The sequence below is a fragment of the Tachypleus tridentatus genome, chromosome 13 (genome assembly GCF_004210375.1).
Source record: "Tachypleus tridentatus isolate NWPU-2018 chromosome 13, ASM421037v1, whole genome shotgun sequence".
Lineage (NCBI taxonomy): Eukaryota > Metazoa > Arthropoda > Merostomata > Xiphosura > Limulidae > Tachypleus > Tachypleus tridentatus.
In genome coordinates, this window is record NC_134837.1 from 254,120,309 (window position 1) to 254,140,798 (window position 20,490).

General features: G+C 35.5%; 1 protein-coding gene and 1 long non-coding RNA gene across 5 annotated transcripts in view; one reads left to right on the plus strand and one right to left on the minus strand.

Moving 5' to 3' along the window:
* Nucleotides 1-20,490, minus strand: part of LOC143237081 (uncharacterized) — a 115,510-nt gene that overhangs the window by 56,622 nt on the left and 38,398 nt on the right. For 2 of the 4 annotated variants that reach the window (XM_076475932.1, XM_076475933.1), the window contains exon 1: nt 13,130-13,549. The exons of 1 other annotated variant lie outside the window; for it this stretch is intronic. The gene's annotated coding sequence lies outside the window, so the exon portion shown is untranslated. Of the gene's footprint in view, nt 1-7,992; nt 8,071-13,129; nt 13,550-20,490 lie in introns of those variants that run through there. One more of the 4 variants, XM_076475934.1, reaches the window with a different exon arrangement.
* LOC143237083 (uncharacterized) overlaps nt 6,949-20,490 on the plus strand; it is a 46,334-nt gene continuing 32,792 nt past the window's right edge. The window contains exons 1-2 of the long non-coding RNA XR_013019864.1: nt 6,949-7,108; nt 9,915-10,254. This is a non-coding gene — a long non-coding RNA (uncharacterized LOC143237083). The remainder of the gene's footprint in view (nt 7,109-9,914; nt 10,255-20,490) is intronic.

The window sequence follows — 20,490 nt, forward strand, 5'->3', positions numbered from 1 at the left end:
ATTAAATACAAAACTACATCACGGATTATCTGTGCTCTACCATTCACAGGTATTGAAACCCGATTTTTAGTGTTATAAGTTCGCAGACATACTAATTCTGTGCCACTGGGGAGGGATGAGCACATAAGCGGTGTAACGAATTACACAGGCTTGCCCTGTTTTTACTGTCTAGATTTTTTTAGATGTTCTACACTAACTTCAGTATGCTGATAAGCGGTGTAACGAATTACACAGGCCTGCCCTGTTTTTACTGTCTAGATTTTTTTAGATGTTCTACACTAACTTCAGTATGCTGATAAGCGGTGTAACGAATTACACAGGCCTGCCCTGTTTTTACTGTCTAGATTTTTTTAGATGTTCTACAGTAACTTCAGTATGTTGAATCGAAAAATACTATGAAAGGTAGTTTTGAGATTAAAAGACGTAGATTTCACACACAAAATAATCTGGATGAATGAGGCTACACGTTCGTTTGATATCAATGTTCTATACTTTTCTTCAGTCTGTATTTTTATTAACAAACATGATAACTGTGGTAAACGAAGTAAATTCAAAGTAACAGTGTTTTGTTTTGTTCCCAATTTGTAAAAATTACTTAAATGATAGGAAAAAAACATAAATGTTATTTTCGAAATCTATAAAGCTGAATTGTGAAAAATCCGTTATTAAAATAAAACCAACTTTCATAAGGTTTAAATTTACAGACTTATATTGTTATTGTATTTATATTTACGGCAAAACTACTCTGGGTATCCGCTTTAAACACTAATTTTGAACAACAAACCAGAGGGAAAGCAACCAATCAGTAGCACCCTTCTGAACTACCAACCAGAGGGAAAGCAACCAATCAGTAGTATCTAAGAACTGACTGCCACTCTTAAGACGCACTTACAAATTATCGTACGGGGCATATTTTGTGGTATGGCATAAATTTTAAGTCCAGAGTTCTAGACTACGTAATGGTCAGATTTCATTACACATTAGGGGCACAGGTTGACGAAAATTGGCCATTACCTATTAAGACATCTCGTGACACAACTTTATGACAAAAATGTTACTTTTATTTAATGGGTTAGTCTACAAAAGTGGATCATGCAACTTATGAATATGGTTGTTTTATATTGAAATCATAACTTTAACCCCTGCACATTTACCTAAAAAACAGGTTGAAATAAATGTTGATATATATGTACGGGGGGAATGAGACATGGGATCACCAGAGCAACCACAAACAAATTTCTTAGGCATCTGTAATACCCGTATGTTGAACTCTATGTAGCTCATGTCAGTCACCACGTGCAGGACCCTACTCAACAATGTCCAGTTTTGGTGGTATATATTACTCCAGTACCTTTTCTATGGAATTAAAAAATGTTACGGTCATGGTTGGATAGCCACTGATTCCTTGCCCAAAGACTTTAGTTTGGTAAAAATTCATTTCTAACACGTCATAAGCAAATCTTAGCCAAAAAAGATGAATTTCATATAAAAATTATATGAACAGTTTTCTCACTCTCTCACTATTTCCTTAAATCCACACCAGAACTGTTTAATTTCAATTAATTTAACAATACTATTTTTTATCAGTTTCCATATATATCATGACACTTAATTAGCAAGTAATATAAGTAAGTCAATTAGATGATTACCCATAAGTAAGTCAAACGTGTAAGCTTGTTGGCGTCGAGTGAATGAGTCGCCAGATTTCTTAAGTATGGGCGTACCGAAGGAAATAGGTCAACAGGTGGCATCACCCTCTCGTAACAACTGTGTTTTTTTTCATAGCAGTTAACCTGTGTTGATTTAAGTGACTTTCAACCAATTTGTCTCAGTCACGAGCCACAATTTGGCTGAGCTATTTCGTTCATATGGAACTGTCTTAATTGTGCATATAATACTGCACGAATAGCTACATTATATAGTGTAAAAGTTAAAGAGAAACACGTGTGGCAACATTTTACAAGTGGTTTAAGTTTAGGACATCTTAAGGTCAATAAAACGCAGGGAAAAAAGAAAACATTTGAAGCTCTTAAGGCTTAAGGTATCAGTGTTAATCGTTTCCTTAATGGGTTCCACTTACGGCTTCCTGTTGACGACTTCATTGGAAGGTTTAAAACTGGTTGCTGGGATTTTAATTTTGATTTGGTTTAAACGGTTCCCTACTGGAACTTCCTTGAAACTAACAAAATATTTGACTACGGAGAAGTAAGGTCATCTACGAACCCATTTAAGATGTTCTTGAAAGCTTTATTCGATCATTTCTTAGGTATAAAGTTTGATAATGAGGGCACGTATTCGAAGATGCTATCGTCATTAGCATAAATTATTATTCATCATTAGCATAAATTATTATTCGTCATGAGCATAATATATTAATAAATAATCTACGATGATATCAAAGACATGTATTGATTCTGAAACTTCTAAGCAGAAACACATGTTATTCTTTGTTTTGTTTTGTTTTAAATAAAATTCTGGTCAATATTGTGGCTATTTAAAAATTCTCAATACAGAAAAATTTCTCTCTATTCAGTCCTCAACATATGATCAAAATATTTTAGGCTTAGCTCTAGTCATATGCAGGTATTTTAGTCTTAGGTAAGAATCTTGATCCTCTAAGTTCTGAAACTAGCTCTCAGGTATACGTATATATATATATATATATATATATATATAGTTAGAAAATTGCATGTTACTACCAAAAATAGAAAACAAAATCATTCAATATTATGAAATACAAGGTTTAAAAACTGATCCTGTAATATTTGCGAAACAAGGGCGTTTTCGATGACAAAACATTTCTAGATTTGAAAGTTCAACATAACAAACTTCGCTAGTATTAGTACGTTTCGTGAATGTTCTTAAACGTTTAAAGATGATATCCTGAAAGATAGCACATCATCATGAGAATCGTTTATTGTTTAGAGGCCGAATATGATCAGGCATCACAGTTAACCTAAATTTGTATAAAGTTAACACTTCCGAAGCTTGAACACTGGGTGCTTCAGTATGTCAAGACGTCGTTCATTTTTAATAATTAATTACATTTTAAAATAAATATTAACATTTCTTACACTAACTGTTTTTTTTTTCTAAACATACTAAATTTACTATACCCAACTTACACTAGTGGGTTAGCCAGGCGTGGCATAGTAGAAGATTACCAGATACAAGGTTTGCATCCCGTTGCCTAAAAAAAAACCGCATTCCTTATTCTGTGACTGTAATTGAGTTATAAGTGTGACAGTAAAATTCCAAAACCCGGTTAGACAAAAGTAGCTCAATAGTTGGTTGCGAATGCTGTTGACTAGCTCTATTTTCTTTTGTATATAAGTTAAAAAGGAGGGACAGATATCCGCATATAACTCTTCGAATATTGTTCAATCCCAGCGGTTTCACCTACAGAATCTAATCTCCTCAGGAGTTATAAAAGCGTTCCTTCATTTATGAGATCGGTGGTCTTCCAGCCAATACCTCATCTTTTGCTTTTCGTGGCTATGCCAATCGGTACTTTGTTTTCTAGCAGTCTAATCATCTTTCAGTATGAGTGAAAAAAACATCCACGGTACAATTTCATTTTAGTAATGCAGATGTAGAAATCCTGCTTGAAGAGTTGTATTGGATTTGACAGAGACCTCACTTCCGAGGTTTGAAGCTTCCTAATTTAGCTTGACCACCAGAGGCACGGCATGACACATAAATTTTGGTGATGGCCTTACCATGCAGTTACTTTGATTTATACCGTCTATTTGAGAACCAGCTACCTTGAAATACACGCAGTAATTCCTATAAATCAATCACTAGTATTCTGTTGTACAAAGAGTGCTTATTTTATGGCTCCGAGTCATCGTTATGTTGGATAAAGGAAATCTGAATGGTCCTTTAGTATTAAAGAGAATGTTGTTATGTCCAACCAGCTCTGTCGTTCATCCTGATTTAGGTATTATCAATGGCTTTTACTGACCGATGTCCGCACCATTGTCTTTAAATGGACGATGACACACTCTATTTTTCCTCTCCACCTTCTGTCAGTTTCTACATTTTATGTCTGAGCTGGTGTATTATAATAGTAACAGTCAGTTCTTTAACGTGGATATTTCCATGGGCACACCTGATATGAATTATATAAGTGGTGGCTGTATATCAAAATCCTATACTCTCTTCCCTTTAACTGCTGAATACTGTCGCAGCACGTTTGTCATCTCACAATGCAGTTAGAGTTTATTGTTGAGGTCAAATTTCTCCACAGTGATTGTTTGCTTATTTCCAGTTAAGCACAAAGCTACACAATGGACTATCTGTGCTCTTCCCACCACGGGTATCAAAACTCGGTTTCTAGCGGTATGAGTGTGTAGACACACCGCTGTGCCACTGGTGTGGGGGGGATCTTCCACAATGATTGAGTCGCATTTACAAAAACAAGGTGAACGGAAATGTAATTATTTTATAAAATTATCGTGGTAGAGAGTACGTTAGTTTACGAAGTTTAATTTAATGTTGAATTACATATGGGTTGTTCTCTACGTTAGATTGACCATGTTTTATTTGAAAGCATTCATCGGGCAACAATATACTGAAAACCTGTATAATTCACGTACAATTCTTCATATTAATTAATCTACGTTTTGAGTCTTAAAAAACGTGCTTCGTCCCAAGTGAAAATATCAAATTATCGTTTTAAGAAATTAATAGCGACTCGCGCAGAATCATCGAGAAGCCATGCGCGAATATCCGAAAGTAAACGAATAAAATTCATCTTCAGACACTAACACTATCTTTAGCACTGGGCAGCGCTTTTAAAAGGAAAAAAAAAGTTCATTTGAAAAAAATTCAAAACTCCGAAACTTAGGACAGACATTAAAGACTCTGTAACACATAGTTTTATTACACGATTCGTATCGCCAGCAATATCTTCATTGAAAATTCTAGTTTACAATTGCAGTAGGCCCGGCATGGCCAAGCGTGTTAAAGTGTTCGACTCGTAATCCGAGTGTCACGGGTTCGAATCCCGGTCGCACCAAACATGTTCGCCCTCCAAGCCGTGGGGGCGTTATAATGTGACGGTCAATCCCACTATTCGTTGGTAAAATAGTAGTCCAAGAGTTGGCGGTGGGTGGTGATGACCAGCTGCCTTCCCTCTAGTCTTACACTGCTAAATTAGAGACGGCTAGCGCAGATAGCCCTCGACTAGCTTTGCGCGAAATTCAACAACAACTATTACAGTACCTTCAGGAAATTCAATAAAATCAGTCTCGATTTTCAGTTCATTCGTTTTTTGTGTTGACGTCCGATGAAAAAATCGGACAGTTGAAAAAATAAAAGCGTTTCTGATGTTGTTGTTTGTTACACTTATCAAGATACACCCATGTATTGCAAAACTGCTTCCTAGAAAGTATACCTTGTCTTAAAAATAAATAGAAATGGCTTTATCTGAAAGAAATTTACACGTAAGTACCTGTAAGGCATTCCAAGAGACCGTAATAAATCATTGCTTTCAAAGTTAGGAAGATAATTGAGAGTATTATGGTCAAACGTTTCACAAGTGGTACTTAGGGTGAAACTTAGGCAAGAAATTAGAACTAAATTGATGGTTTACTTGAGTGAAGGATCATGAAAAGTACCTGCCCAGCTAGCAGTGTAGTATGTTTTCGTGGAATCTAATTTTTCGCGTTTTTCCCTGAATGAAAGACGAAGAATGCTTAGGCTTACCTAAGTGTCTAAATAGCCATAATTCAGTTTTATAAACCTGATAAAGTTCGAGTTAAATCATTAATTAATCGTACAAGCTGTAAAATTTGAGGAGCGTAAACTTAATCAACTAGAATCGTCTTAATATTTTAATACAACTGAATCGGAAAGATGTTTTGTTTTTGTTTGTTTTTTTTAATTTCGCGCAAAGCTACTCCAGGGCGATCTACGCTAGCCGTCCCTAATTTAGCAATGTAAGACTCAAGGGAAGACAGCTAGTCATCACCACCCACCGTCAACTCTTGGGATACTCTTTTACCCCTTTACCAACGAATAGTGGGATTGATCATTACATTATAACGCCCCCACGGCTGAAAGGGCGAGGATGTTTGGTGCGACAGGGAATCGAACCTGGGACCCTCAAATTACGAATCGAACGCCTTAACCTACCTGGCCATGCCGGGCCGGGAATCGGAAAGAATGACTTTTATTCAATTTTAATTATAACTATGTTGTGAGAGAAACGTAACTTTTTTTAAAGCCAAATATAAAATTATTTTTTTAGAAAGACTTGAGTTTCAATATTGATTACACTGAACAATTTTGTTCTGAATAGACTTGTTTTCTTCTTTCTCTTGTAACAACTTCACGGCCCAGCATGGCCAAGCGTGTTAAGGCGTGCGACTCGTAATCTGAGGGTCGCGGGTTCGCATCCCCGTCGCGCCAAACATGCTCGCTCTCCTAGCCGTGGGGGCGCTATAACGTGACGGTCAATCCCACTATTCGTTGGTAAAAGAGTAGCCCAAGAGTTGGCGGTGGGTGGTGATGACTAGCTGCCTTCCCTCTAGTCTTACACTGCTAAATTAGGGACGGCTATCACAGATAGCCCTCGAGTAGCTTTGTGCGAAATTCAAAAGCAAACAAACAAACAAACGAATGCCCTAACCACCTGGCCACGCCGGGCCTAAAAGAACAGGTCAAATACCTTCATGATCTAGTGATGAATACTTGTCACTAATTTTTAGTTATACTGACCAGTGTGAGAAATAACATCAAGCTTATTTCTTTAAGCCTTTTTTTTTTCTGGCTCTTTCAGCTAAATAACAAAATAAACTATCGCTTTTAAATCACACTCACAGCTGAAAGTTGAAATTTTGTTTCTCGATATTTCAGGGTTACAACTTTTCACATCTAAAAACACGTTATAAATTTAGAAGCGAGCTAAGAACCTTCCCATTTATTTGAGCAACTGATGTGGATAGAGCTGTGTAGATCTCCTTGTGTGGCTCTGAAAGGACTGGTTATTGTAATTAAGTTACCAGTCATTACTTGATTCAAGTATGAAGTTAGCATTGTAGCTTTCGAAGCGGTCAAAAAACATAAACCTTTTCTATGTTGCAATAAGCCTAATTCGGTCGAGGTAAGTCTGTAGATTTAATATTAAAATAATAGGTTATAATATGATGTATATATAATGGCACATTTAACTTGCGTTATCAAGAGTAGCCAGGAACTATTAAATGGATTCAGCAAATCGAAACGTTTTCTGGAATGTGGGTTTCAACATAAGTGATCTACATTAGTCAATAACAAACAATAAATCAGTAAGTGATCTACATTAGTCAATAACAAACAATAAATCAGTAAGTGATCTACATTAGTCAATAACAAACAATAAATCAGTAAGTGATCTACATTAGTCAATAACAAACAATAAATCAGTAAGTGATCTACATTAGCCAATAACAAAAAATAAATCAATAAGTGATCTACATTAGCCAATAACAAAAAATAAATCAGTAAGTGATCTACATTAGTCAATAACAAACAATAAATCAGTAAGTGATTTACATTAGTCAATAAAAACAATAAATCAGTAAGTGATCTACATTAGTCAATAACAAACAATAAATCAGTAAGTGACTTACATTAGTCAATAAAAACAATAAATCAGTAAGTGATCTACATTAGTCAATAACAAACAATAAATCAGTAAATGATCTACATTAGTCTCAGTATATTAGGAGCAAAAGGACCAGCCGAATCAGTTTTAATGGATATCTGTTTGATAGCTTATTAATAGCTATTGTGAGATTTTTAATCGATATAACCTGTAAACAATCTAATCTCACAATTCAAAGCCATTTCTGTGTATCTGAAAGATAATGCATTTCACCTCGAACTTTAGGCAAACTGCCAAAATATTGTGTCTAGTTAAAAACACTTTAACTATCAGTTGTACTGTTATATTTCATTGGGAAAAATATTTGTTTTGTTATTTTAAGTAATTAAGCACAAACTTACACAATGGGCTCTCTGTGCTTTTCCTGACAGGGTTATCGAAACCCAGTTTTGTAAGTCCTCAGAGATGCCGCTTTGCCACTGGGAGAAAGAAAATGCTTATATAATGAAAAAAAAAACACATTAATTTTGCTTTTATAGATAAACAGTTTCTAGTTTTTGCATGTGAAAAAAATCACTCTTGTGACGTCAGAAATTAAATTAATGAAATTAACACAACAAAAAATTCAACAACAATTGCCCGGCATAACCAGGTGGTTAAGGCATTCGATTCGCAATCTGAGGGTCGTGGCTTCGAATCCCTGTTACACCAAATATGTTCATCCTTTCAGTCATGGGAACGTTATAAAGTAACGATCAATCCCATTATTCGTTAGTAAAAGAGCAGCCCAAGAGTTTGCGGCGGGTAGTGATGATTAGCTACCTTCCCTGTAGTCTTACACAGTTAACTTAGGGATGGCTAGTGCAAATAGTCCTCGTGTAGCTTTGCGTGAAACTCAAAGAATAAACTGACAAACCTTTACAGCTTCATGTACCTAGCAGGCTTACTAACCCTACTAAACTCACTTGATTAAGTTGTAATAGCCTCAGTCTACTCATAAACGAGCTCTTTTATGCCACAGCTGTTTTTATCAACGAGTGTCTATTCAAATTGTTTTAAGACTACTGATGAACGCCACTTCTGCGTAAAAGAGTGGTTGCTTATCAATAAACCAGGCCGAGGTTCAGTCACATCACTGAAAAGCAAATGATTTCTGTCCTGTTTGTGGCTTTGCTTTTTTTGTAATTCTAATATTTACTTCTTGTAACATTAGTATCCTTAACGTATGTTTCAATTTTGTATTTTAAGTAATTTTCTAGAGTTGTTGTTTTTTTTCTGTTGGTTAATGCCTCCCAGTGACATAGCGGTATGTCTTCGGGATTATAACGCAAAACCTGGCTTTTGATACCCGTCGCGAGTACAGCACAGACAGCCCATTTTGTAATTTTGTACTTTATAAAACAAAATAAATTGTAAATTTCTCCTTTAGCGCCCCCCAGTGGCACACCAATAAGTCTACAAACTTACAACGCTAGAAACTGAGTTTCACCGCTCGTTGTGCAGCACAAAAGTCTGTTGTGCTGTGCTAATTATGAACAAACTATTTGAAGCTTGTCTGCACCCATAAAATGATGATTATGGAAAATGTAAAGTATAACTGTCAAGATAATGTAAGATAGCAGATGGTTAGGCCCGGCATGGCCAGGTGGGTTAAGGCGCTTGCTCGTAATCTGAGGGTTGGGGGTTCAAATCCCCGTTACACCAAACATGCTTACTCTTTCAGCCGTGGGGGCGTTATAAATGTGAAGGTCAATCACACTATTCGTTGGTAAAAGAGTAGCCAAAGAGTTGGCGCTGAGTGGTGATGACTAGCTGCCTTCCCTTGAGTCTTACACTGCTAAATTAGAGACGGCTAGCGCAGATAGCCCTTGTGTCGCTTTGTGTGAAATTAAAAAAAAACAACAAAAAAACAAGTATATGGATAACTAAATAGTATAAAAAGGATAAAACATAACTTTAAGCATCCAGGAAATTAAACATTTGAAGAACAAATGGCAAGCCAAGATCCATCATTCCCATATTGGAAGAACAAATGGCAAACCGAGATCGGACATCTTATTTCATTTTCATGTTGTGATTTAGGTTTTAAGTATCCGGAAAATTAAATATTGGGATAAAAAGGAGTAAATAGAGATTCGCCATCTGACGTCGTATTTCATTACTATATCGTTTTACATAAATAAACATTTTCTTCTTTTGATTTTGGTTTTCCGCTGAAGAGTATCTTCGTAGGTTGTAGAAAGTTTGTTCCTCAGGAACAAAAAAATTTATTTATTGGTTTATGACATGATTTTTTTTTATTTTCTTATTTTTTTGATAGCAGCAACGGAAAAGGTAAATGACACTATCGAATCTTAAAAGGAGGTCTAGGAGCAAACGCCCTCTCATTACGAAAAGGAAACGCGTGCGCATGAAAAAAAAAAATCAAGGCCATCGAATGATCTCCAAGAAGACGGCTCTCAGCGCCCTCAGGTGATAAAAACTCGCATGATGTTGCTTCTCTCGCTCTGTCTGCAACTCGAACAGTTGGACCTGTCCACCAGAAAATAAGCCTTTGTCCGCTTTGTAGGGCAATATGTTTTTTTCTAAACTTGTTTCTAGTACTGCCCAATATGGGTAACGAAGCTTGAGTGTTTCCTTTCAATACGGCGTTGGACACGGAGGTAAAAACCATGGTATAGCTAGATTCTTACTGTCTAGTTGTACGTTTTTTAAAAGACATCTTCCTTTCTATACGTGAGTGTGTGTGTAAAATCGTAATGGCAAATATATGGAATTTCCCGTTAATTAAAAATATCTGTTAAGCAAAGAAGATCAGTAAGTCCCGTCCTAGCTAGTACGTGTCATATAATACAATTTCTTGTCAGTTGTTTAAGAACAGTTTGTTTAATCAGCTATACTAATTACCGCAGCATTACAACGGGCCATCTGTACTGTGCCCATCACGAGTAGCGAAACGCTATTGTTTTTATTGTCGTAAGCTTGAAGACTTGCCGCTGAGCCGCTAATGATCGTATTGTTCTCGTTAGCACCAAAGGAGAGTACATTATAACACGAACAGAAAGTTTTATTTTATATATATATAAAGAGAGAGAGAAAATTTCAAGTTAATCAAAAGAGAACACGGGAAAATGTTCAATTCTAGATCAGTGCGTCACTGTCAACTGATTAATAGATAATTTTGTTTTGTCTGATCTTGGTTGTCTTATGTAACCAATATATTAATAGCTTAATAAGTTAATTGGTCATTAAATTTTATCTCTGCTGATAATAAATGAGACACTTTTTACTACCTGTCTGTTTATTTGTGTACCCACTTCTCAGCTAGCTAGCTGGCCTGTTAATTATCTAATTTTAATACAAATATGCTACGTGTTCTTAGAATTTAACAGTGTCAGATATCGTCAACTGTACACACATTAAAGCTTTATCCCTTATATTAATGTTTGGAAATAATAAATATATGTATATTTTTTTAATAGGAAGTGAAATCTATATTACGACACAAACCGGTTTGTTATTTGGTGTTGTTTTTTGTCTTCTGCTCTGATTAAAGATGTTGCTCCTAGTAGCTGCTACAGGTGTAAATGACAGATGGCGTGTTTATACTCAGATAGCAATTTATTGCGTAGCTTTTATGTAAGACTGGGTACTAGTACCTTTCACGAAGCGTTTTAGAATTCAAATCATGGCGATCATTTGTTCTGATCTCCTTATTTCAAAAATGCTTTGGGAGAAAAACTTCGGTTAATTTATTCATTTTTTGTTACTTGTCCACGTTACTCTTCCTTATGTTTTTAAGCACAGCATTTGGGTGTTATCGAAATTATCACTTCTTTAAATATTCTGCTCTCAGGTTTTTCTACAGTACGATATAATTAGTTGGTATTTAGGATAAAAACAATACATTTGTTCTAAACACTACTTGAATATATTTGTTTATGTAATGTGCTGTTGATATCGGTATTTATGTGGTGTTTAATAGATCTCAGCATCTAAATAGCATTCGATAGGTTTCTGTACTTAGATGATGTTCAAAGATCTTGCGTTTTTTATAAATCATGGTTCTCTATAAATACACTGTGTTCGACAAACTCCTGTATTTGTGTGACGTTAGATGAATCTTCACATTTATTGTATATTGTATGGATTTCTGTTCATTTAGCTTCAGATAATTTTTAGTTTTGCAGAATGGTGGGTATAGCAAGAGCTTAAGTGTGAAATATAGAAGATTCTAAAATATATTAAATGTTATTAAAAATATTGTAACTCACTGTTGGGACAAATGAAACATTTATAACTGGAATGTTCGTCTGAGATCGTGTTTATATGATGTTAGAAACAAAGATAGCACATTTCCGTGTAAAGGGAAAGTTATGTTTTTGTCAGTAAGTCTAATAACTCAAAACACAATATGAATCAAAGTGTTTCCATGATACACAAAGGTCCTCTGTATTTGTATTAAATTCGACGGATCTTGGTATTCGTATAAGGAAACATGTGTAAGAGCAGATCTTAAATTAGTTTCCAACAATTGTGGATTTAGGAAATTAAGAATGTGGTTAGCAATTAATTTCAAGTTTCCTGTTTAAAAACAAACATTATATTCACAAGTATACTAGCTAAACATTATATTCACAAGTATACTAGCTAAACATTATATTCACAAGTAAACTAGCTAAACACTATATTCACAAGTATACTAGCTAAACATTATATTCACAAGTAAACTAGCTAAACACTATATTCACAAGTAAACTAGCTAAACATTATATTCACAAGTAAACTAGCTAAACATTATATTCACAAGTAAACTAGCTAAACATTATATTCACAAGTAAACTAGCTAAACACTATATTCACAAGTAAACTAGCTAAACATTATATTCACAAGTAAACTAGCTAAACATTATATTCACAAGTAAACTAGCTAAACATTATATTCACAAGTATACTAGCTAAACACTATATTCACAAGTAAACTAGCTAAACATTATATTCACAAGTAAACTAACTAAACATTATATTCACAAGTAAACTAACTAAACATTATATTCACAAGTAAACCAACTAAACATTATATTCACAAGTAAACTAACTAAACATTATATTCACAAGTAAACTAGCTAAACATTATATTCACAAGTAAACTAGCTAAACATTATATTCACAAGTAAACTAACTAAACATTATATTCACAAGTAAACTAACTAAACATTATATTCACAAGTAATCTAGCTAAACATTATATTCACAAGTAAACTAGCTAAACATTATATTCACAAGTAAACTAGCTAAACATTATATTCACAAGTAAACTAGCTAAACACTATATTCACAAGTAAACTAGCTAAACAATATATTCACAAGTATACTAGCTAAACATTATATTCACAAGTAAACTAGCTAAACATTATATTCACAAGTAAACTAGCTAAACACTATATTCACAAATAAACTAGCTGCTAAAAACACGGACGTTAGAACTGACATGAATTCGAGAAACTTGATAGATGGAATAAAATAATTAAACCTCACCTAGTAATCTCCTTTAAGTTTACTGTAGAGCACGTCAAGAAATTTTTACAGGAGTGTAGAAAAAGAAAAGTTGATCAGTCTTCCACTACTGGTTTGTTGAACGAGAAAGTTCCAACTTGACTGTGATAGGCAGGAAAGCCTACCTATTGAAGACTGATTCACCCGAACCAACCTCTGTTACGAAGAGGTGAACTTGCTGGAAGTTCAGAGTAGCTCTGTTTTGAATAAATGTGCCTTTTTCGCGACTTCAGAGCTGATCTGAAGTTTTGACTGTCGACCAGACTATAGATATAACTGTATGTCACTGCCCTACATTGCAAATTTATAAAGCACCTGAGCTTAAGGTCTACGTCTACTCCTAACCAATTTCTCGTCATCGTTACGTCAGAATAAGATCAGTCACTGGCCCCTCATTCTTTCCCACCATCGGTTGCCCCACTGGTTCATGTATCCTATTTATGAGGATCACCTAGAGGAAAGACTCGAGCACCACACCTTAAATCCTGAATAGTGCAAAACGAGGGAAGAGGGCAGCACCCTCTCTAACAGTATCTGGGTTTACGCAGTTTTCTGTTTGTTGTTTGTTGTTGGGTTTTTTTCGCCAGTAAAACGCAGACTCATGTGTTACGTCCTCTTCACATCTAGAGTATTATCTTCGTCATTAAAATAGTATTTCTATTTACAAGGCTCTTGAATATTGAATAAGTCACTGTTTTATAATATATTACGATGATTTATTGTTACAAGACTTTATTCACTTTCGCAATAAGTCCAGAGATAAGGAAGATAAAACTGTAGTTTATTCTATAATAATTAGACGTGTATAAACCATTCTTATTGTAACATTCATAACGTGTTTCCACAGTGTACAAATATTTTAAATTTATTTACAACTTACAGTGAAGGATAATGTATCGTTACGTGAAAAATACTGAGGTGAAACAGACACGTTACATACAGTAACTGATCACAAGAACTGAAAGATAAGAAGGATTTTAGTGAATTGGTCTTTTTATGTAGCACAGGCCAAACCAAATCTCATATTTCCCATGACCATTAGAATGGGAAATTGTAGTACACGCCGTTTTATGATTCGTGAATCAACATTGAACCGGCTACCTGACAAAAAAAAAAAAAAAAACGTGTACAGCGAAACAAACGAGATAAACATTACAAACAGTTGTTTAATGATCACTTCTAATGTAAACGTAAGGTATATAAAGTGCCAATAAAGTATAATTAACTGATTAGCAGATAAATAATGAATTGTTCTGTTCTATCTCACACCTGTAGTGCCACCTAGAAAACAGGAAGTTAATTTTGTGCTAATTAAATGTTGTTGTTTTTATAACAACCAGAAATAAAAACTGTCTCAACTTTAACAGAATAGCGAAATTTAAATACTACATGGAAAGCTCTGACTTCACTTTACTTTATTTATTCCCTGCTTCGCTGGTCATGTTGGTGTCCTCGTAATTCTGTAAACTCAACAAAAGCAAGTATTTTCAAAGGGGTATTCTTTGTCACTTTGTCTTAGTACGTTACATGTTAGTTTTGAAAGCTTATATCTAATTATTTTAAAATCTGTTAGTTTTGTTATTTATACTCCAGATAGTACCAGAAAAGCCCCCCAGTGGCTCAGCGATATGTCTGCGGACTTACAACGCTAAAATCCGGGTTTCGATACCCGTGGTGGACAGAGCACAGATAGCCCATTGTGTAGCTTTGTGCTTAATTCAAAAACAACAACAACAGTATCAGAAAAACGTTAGATAATCTTGAAATAACAAGAATTAATGTGAGATTCTACAGTATTGCATGTACTTTGAATAAATATTCTAAATTAATTTAGTTTTTATGTTAGCATAATTACTTTCTGTGAAGAAGACAGCTTATAAACTGATCATAAATCTAACATACAGTGTTACGGATTACAGTTAAATATTTTATGTCTGTGCTTTCTCTGTAAGAGAAAACAGTATACTTGTTTTGGTTTTGAATTTCGCGCAAAGCTACTCGAGGGCTAACTGCGCTAGCCGTACCTAATTTAGCAGTGTACGACTAGAAGGAAGGCAGGTAGTCATCACCACCCACCGCCAACTCTTGGGCTACTCTTTTACCAACGAATAGTGGGATTAACCGTCACTTTGTAACGCCCCACGGCTGAAAGGGCGAGTGTGTTTGGTGGCACCGGGATTCGAACCCGCGACCCTCGGATTACGAGTCGAAAGCCTTTATACGCTTGGCCATGCCAGACCCTAACAGTATACTATTCCATAAATTAATAGGAATAATCGCATTAATAAAAGCGTTTTGTTTTTTTTCGAAATCATTTGAAGGCCAGGTATGGCCTACTGATAAGCTTGTTTTCTGGACATTGAATCCGATGATTCACGGTTCCTTATCCATTACTGTAAGAAACGCGTTATGCTCTTTGGGGCCTTGTGTGTGTGCGCTTTAAGTTTGTTTGTTGTTGAATTTCATGTACAACTACTAGAGGGCTATCTATATCAGAACTCCCTCGTTTTGAAATGATAGAGAAAACTAGTCAACACCACCAGCCGCCAACCACTGGGCTACTCCTTACCAACGATTAAGAGGATGAATTGTACCGTTATAACATCCTCACGATTTAAAGGGCAAGCATTTTAGACAGTTGTTTAGTTTTATCAATCGGCAGGTTGTGAGTCGAGTGTCCAAACCACTAAACCATGCCAAGCCGGGTGCCATAAGAGTGGCAGCTCGCCATAAGAGTGGCAGTCAAATCCTTTTTTTCGATCAAAGCGTAGCATCACAAAGTCAAGAATAAAAATGTTTCATGTTACAAACCGTAGCATCACAAAGTCAAGGATAAAATTTGTTCATGTTACAAACTGTAACACCACAAAGTCGAGGATAAAATTGTAACATGCTACAGACCGTAACACCATAGAGTCAACGATACTCGATTACTAATAGTAACAGGATGATAAAATCAAACACACTTTTGATTTGATAAAATAAAACAAGAGATGAAAACAGAATGGAAAGAGGTCGGTGTGAATCGTTCCTTCAAACTGTTTCCTGCAATTAAAGATAAAATAATAACAACATTAGGTATCATATGCCTCCATACGTAATATGAAACTGCATATCTCGGGTGGCTGTGTTATGGGGTATGGTATTTGATACTCAATGTGAGAGAATACGTTTCAAGCTACAGTATATACATAATGTATCTCAGAACGGCTGGTATGCGTATTAACACTTTTACTAATAAAGCAGAGAACAACGTATCAACCATTTTCAGGTTAGTAAAAAGAGAGTTGGCAACTGACCGTTGCCGGGCACATGTCCTAGGTACGAGAGTGTAAACGGGTACGGGATTGTAGGGGGCGATACAGTATATGTTAGATTATTAATTAATCTATATAGGTATAAAGGTGTTCCTTATATTGGTTTAATTTTGATTTTAGTTGCCGTATAAGTAGGGCTTCTTTGCTTTTGCTTTTGTTTGTATTTGTTTCTCTACTTAGTATCTGGGTGTTTTCTATAGTTATGTTGTGTTGTTTTTATTAGCAGTGTTCAAAAACACGTGAAGATGCATTTTGTGTTATTTGAATCTGGTTTCCATTTTATTTGTTTTGTTTCTCCAATATAGAAGTTATCACATTGTATTTTATAAATAATGTTGGTGTGGTGTTTGTCAGTGTAGTTTTACATAGTATAGAACTCAGTTTTGTACTTGTTTTTTGAATAAATTTGGTATTTACTGGAATGTTGTGTTTTGTTATAAGTTTTTTCCCAAATGTTGGTTATTTTTTCGCTGATATCGGGAACATGTGGTATGCAGCAGTGGAAGGTTTTGTAGTTTGTTTTATCTTAGGATTTATTGTTGATTGTGTTGTTGAACCAGGTGTGTGTGTGTATATAATTTTTTCAACAGTTTTTTGAGGAAATTTGTTGATGCTGATGAAGTGTTGTTTTATTTTGTTGATTTCGTCATTAATGTTATCAGGTGAACATAGTTTTATGGCTGTGTTTAGTTGGTTTCTTAATAAGTTGAGTTTTTGCTTTGTTTCATGTGCTGAGTCCCAGAGAATGTATAGTCCAGTATGGGTGATTTTTCTATGAATGTCTGTGTTGAATTGTATATCAGTTCTTGTGATCTTGAGGTTGAGAAATACTATTTGGTTAGTTTTGTCCTGTTCACAGGTGTTGGGGTGTATGGAGTTAACGTAGTTGATAAAAAATTAAGTGTGTGTTCTGTAGATGTGAATCCAGCAATTGTATCATCAACATACATGTACCAGTTTAGTGGTGGGTGTAAGGCTGAACTGATCGCTTGAGATTCATTCTGTGTCATGAAAATATTGGCTAGAACTGGTGACACGAATGTACCAGTTTAGTGGTGGGTGTAAGGCTGAACTGATCGCTTGAGATTCATTCTGTGTCATGAAAATATTGGCTAGAACTGGTGACACGAAGTTCCTCAAACTTAGGTCATTTATGCATAGGTAGTTTCGGTCATCACGAGTATATACATACATATAACACGTCTACTAAGTTGTACAATAGTAGAATATGGCAGGGTAGTAAGTATTATCGACATAACTCTGCAATAATATAAACGTAAGAAAAAACTGGTGAGTTTTACAGACGCAAAAGTAACTTACGATGTGGTTCGACTCTCAAGATACAGATCTTAAAAGCAACTTACGATCTGGTTCGACTCTCAAGATGCAGATCTAAGATCGACCTACTGTGTGGTAGAAGCATAAATACACTGACTCTCCACTTGTGTTTCAAGTTGAGACAAAAAAGCTCCGTTCTCAGGACCGTACTTTAATCACGTCCGTACGCAAGGCCGTACTTTAACCAGGTCCGTACAAAAAGCTGTACTTTAACCAGGTCAGTCGGCTTATCTGCGCTCTGCCTATACATGGAATTGATATCCTGATTTTATTATTGTAATTCCATAAATTTGCCGTTGACTCAACGGAAAACTATTCACACATCTGTGTGAATGCCAGCAGTAAATTAACACCTCACAGTAAGTCAGAGACAAGTCTGAAATCTTATTACGATGAAATGTGGGTTTAGATACCCGTGTGGTTAATACCAAACAGACAGTAAAATAGAAACTTATTGCCTGGATGAATTTTTTTAAAAAAAAGCAAGACTATTATTGATGTGTTTTAAAGTGGATAAATTCAGAATAATCAATTTCAAACCAGCCAGATACGCGTGACTAGATGGAGGTAATTTGAAAACCAAATAAACAATCTTAACACACACTGCTATTGTGATTCATTCTTAACCCTACATTTGACATGATAATATCAAGCCTAATAGATTTTATCTGTTGTGGCCTTACTGAAATTTAGATCAAGTGACATAATCAAATCGTGTTTCGTTTTCGGTTTCTTGAGACACTGGTTATTGTTGCTATAAATATGTCCTTTTTTTATCCTCGCTAAAGGATAAAAAAGTGTTATAGTTTATTTATTTGTTTTTCTTAAACTCTAAGGCAATCTACAATTAACAAGAGTGATTGTTTTAGTATAGAATTAAGTATTGTCTTGAAATTCTAACAAAGTTTTTATTGTTTCACATTTCAACCTACATTTTGACCTACCTAATGGGTATGAAAATTATAACCCTTTCCTATTTATCTAGTTTCTTTTTTAGCACCTAAATATTTCATTGAAGTTGATGGAAAACATGCTTTTAACCATTATAAAAAAGTTCGAGAACTATTAGGACATTACCATTTTGTTCCTTGTTATCTTTCGTTCTTCGTCTACCTGATATGTGTTGACCAGACATTATGTTGTTTGTTTTGAATTTCGCGCAAAGCTACTCGAGGGCTATCTGCGCTAGCCGTCTCTAATTTAGCAATGTAAGACTAGAGGGAAGACAGCTAGTCATCACCACCCACCGCCAACTCTTGGGCTACTCTTTTACCAACGAATAGTGTGATTAACCGAACATTATAACGCCCCCACGGCTGAAAGGGTGAGCATGTTTGGTGCGAGCGGGATTCGAACCCGCGACGCTTGGATTAGGAGTCGAACGCCTTAACCTACGTGACCATGCCGGACCACATATTATGTTGTAATCACCACCTAACTATTTCAAGTTCCACTACCTTTTCATTCCTCGTCGGATGAGAAGACGCATTTCAAAATTATTTAGTAATTCGTTTAATATACTAAAAAGGGAAGGATCAATGTGAATTACAATAATGGAATTGTTTGTAATTCATAGAAAGGAAAACACAGCTTTATAATAAGTATTAAAACACAGTAACATCAAAATATATATTAATATGGACGTTTCACTTTCCTTAAATTTCACCATCTGCGTTAAAGAAATAATTGTTCATAATATTAGAACAACAAAAACAACATCAGGCCACGTGGGTTAAGGCATTCGACTTGTAATCCGAGGGTCGTGGGTTCAAATCACTGTCGCACCAAGCATGCTCGCTCTTTCAGCCGTGGGGGCATTATAAAGTGAGGGCCAATCCCACTATTCGTTGGTAAAAGAGCAGCCCAAGAGTTGGCGGTGAGGGATGATCAGTAGCTGCCTTCCCTCTAGTCTTAAACTGCTAAATTAGGGACGGCTAGCGCAGATAGCTCTCGTGTAGCTTTGCGCGAAATTCAAAACAAACTAAACCATAATTTTGAACTACTGATCAGAAAGCTGGTCGAAAGCCAATAAGCAGTACCATACCAAAGTGTATCTACACTACAAGAATGACTCTCGCAATTATGACACCTACAACTTAAAATGTGAGAAATATGCCAACTCGCTCCCTCCGGAATCCAGAGTTCTACAATCCAGTCACAAAGAATCTATAGAATAAAGGAAGAACTAAAAATAGCGTTAAAAATCGAATTATTACACTATGACAGGTATTGTAACACTATGACAGGTATTGTAACACTATGACAGGTATTGTAACACTGTGACAGGTATTGTAACACCATGACAAGTATTGTAACACTGTGACAGGTATTGTAACACTATGACAGGTATTGTAACACTGTGACAGGTATTGTAACACTGTGACAGGTATTGTAACACTATGACAGGTATTGTAACACTGTGACAGGTATTGTAACACTATGACAGGTATTGTAACACTATTGTAACACTATGACAGGTATTGTAACACTATGACGGGTATGACATGACAGGTATTGTAACACTATGACAGGTATTGTAACACTGTGACAGATATTGTAACACACTATGACAGGTATTGTAACACTGTGACAGGTATTGTAACAGTGTGATGACAAGTATTGTAACACTGTGACAGGTATTGTAACACTATGACAGGTATTGTATGACAGGACAGGTATTGTAACACT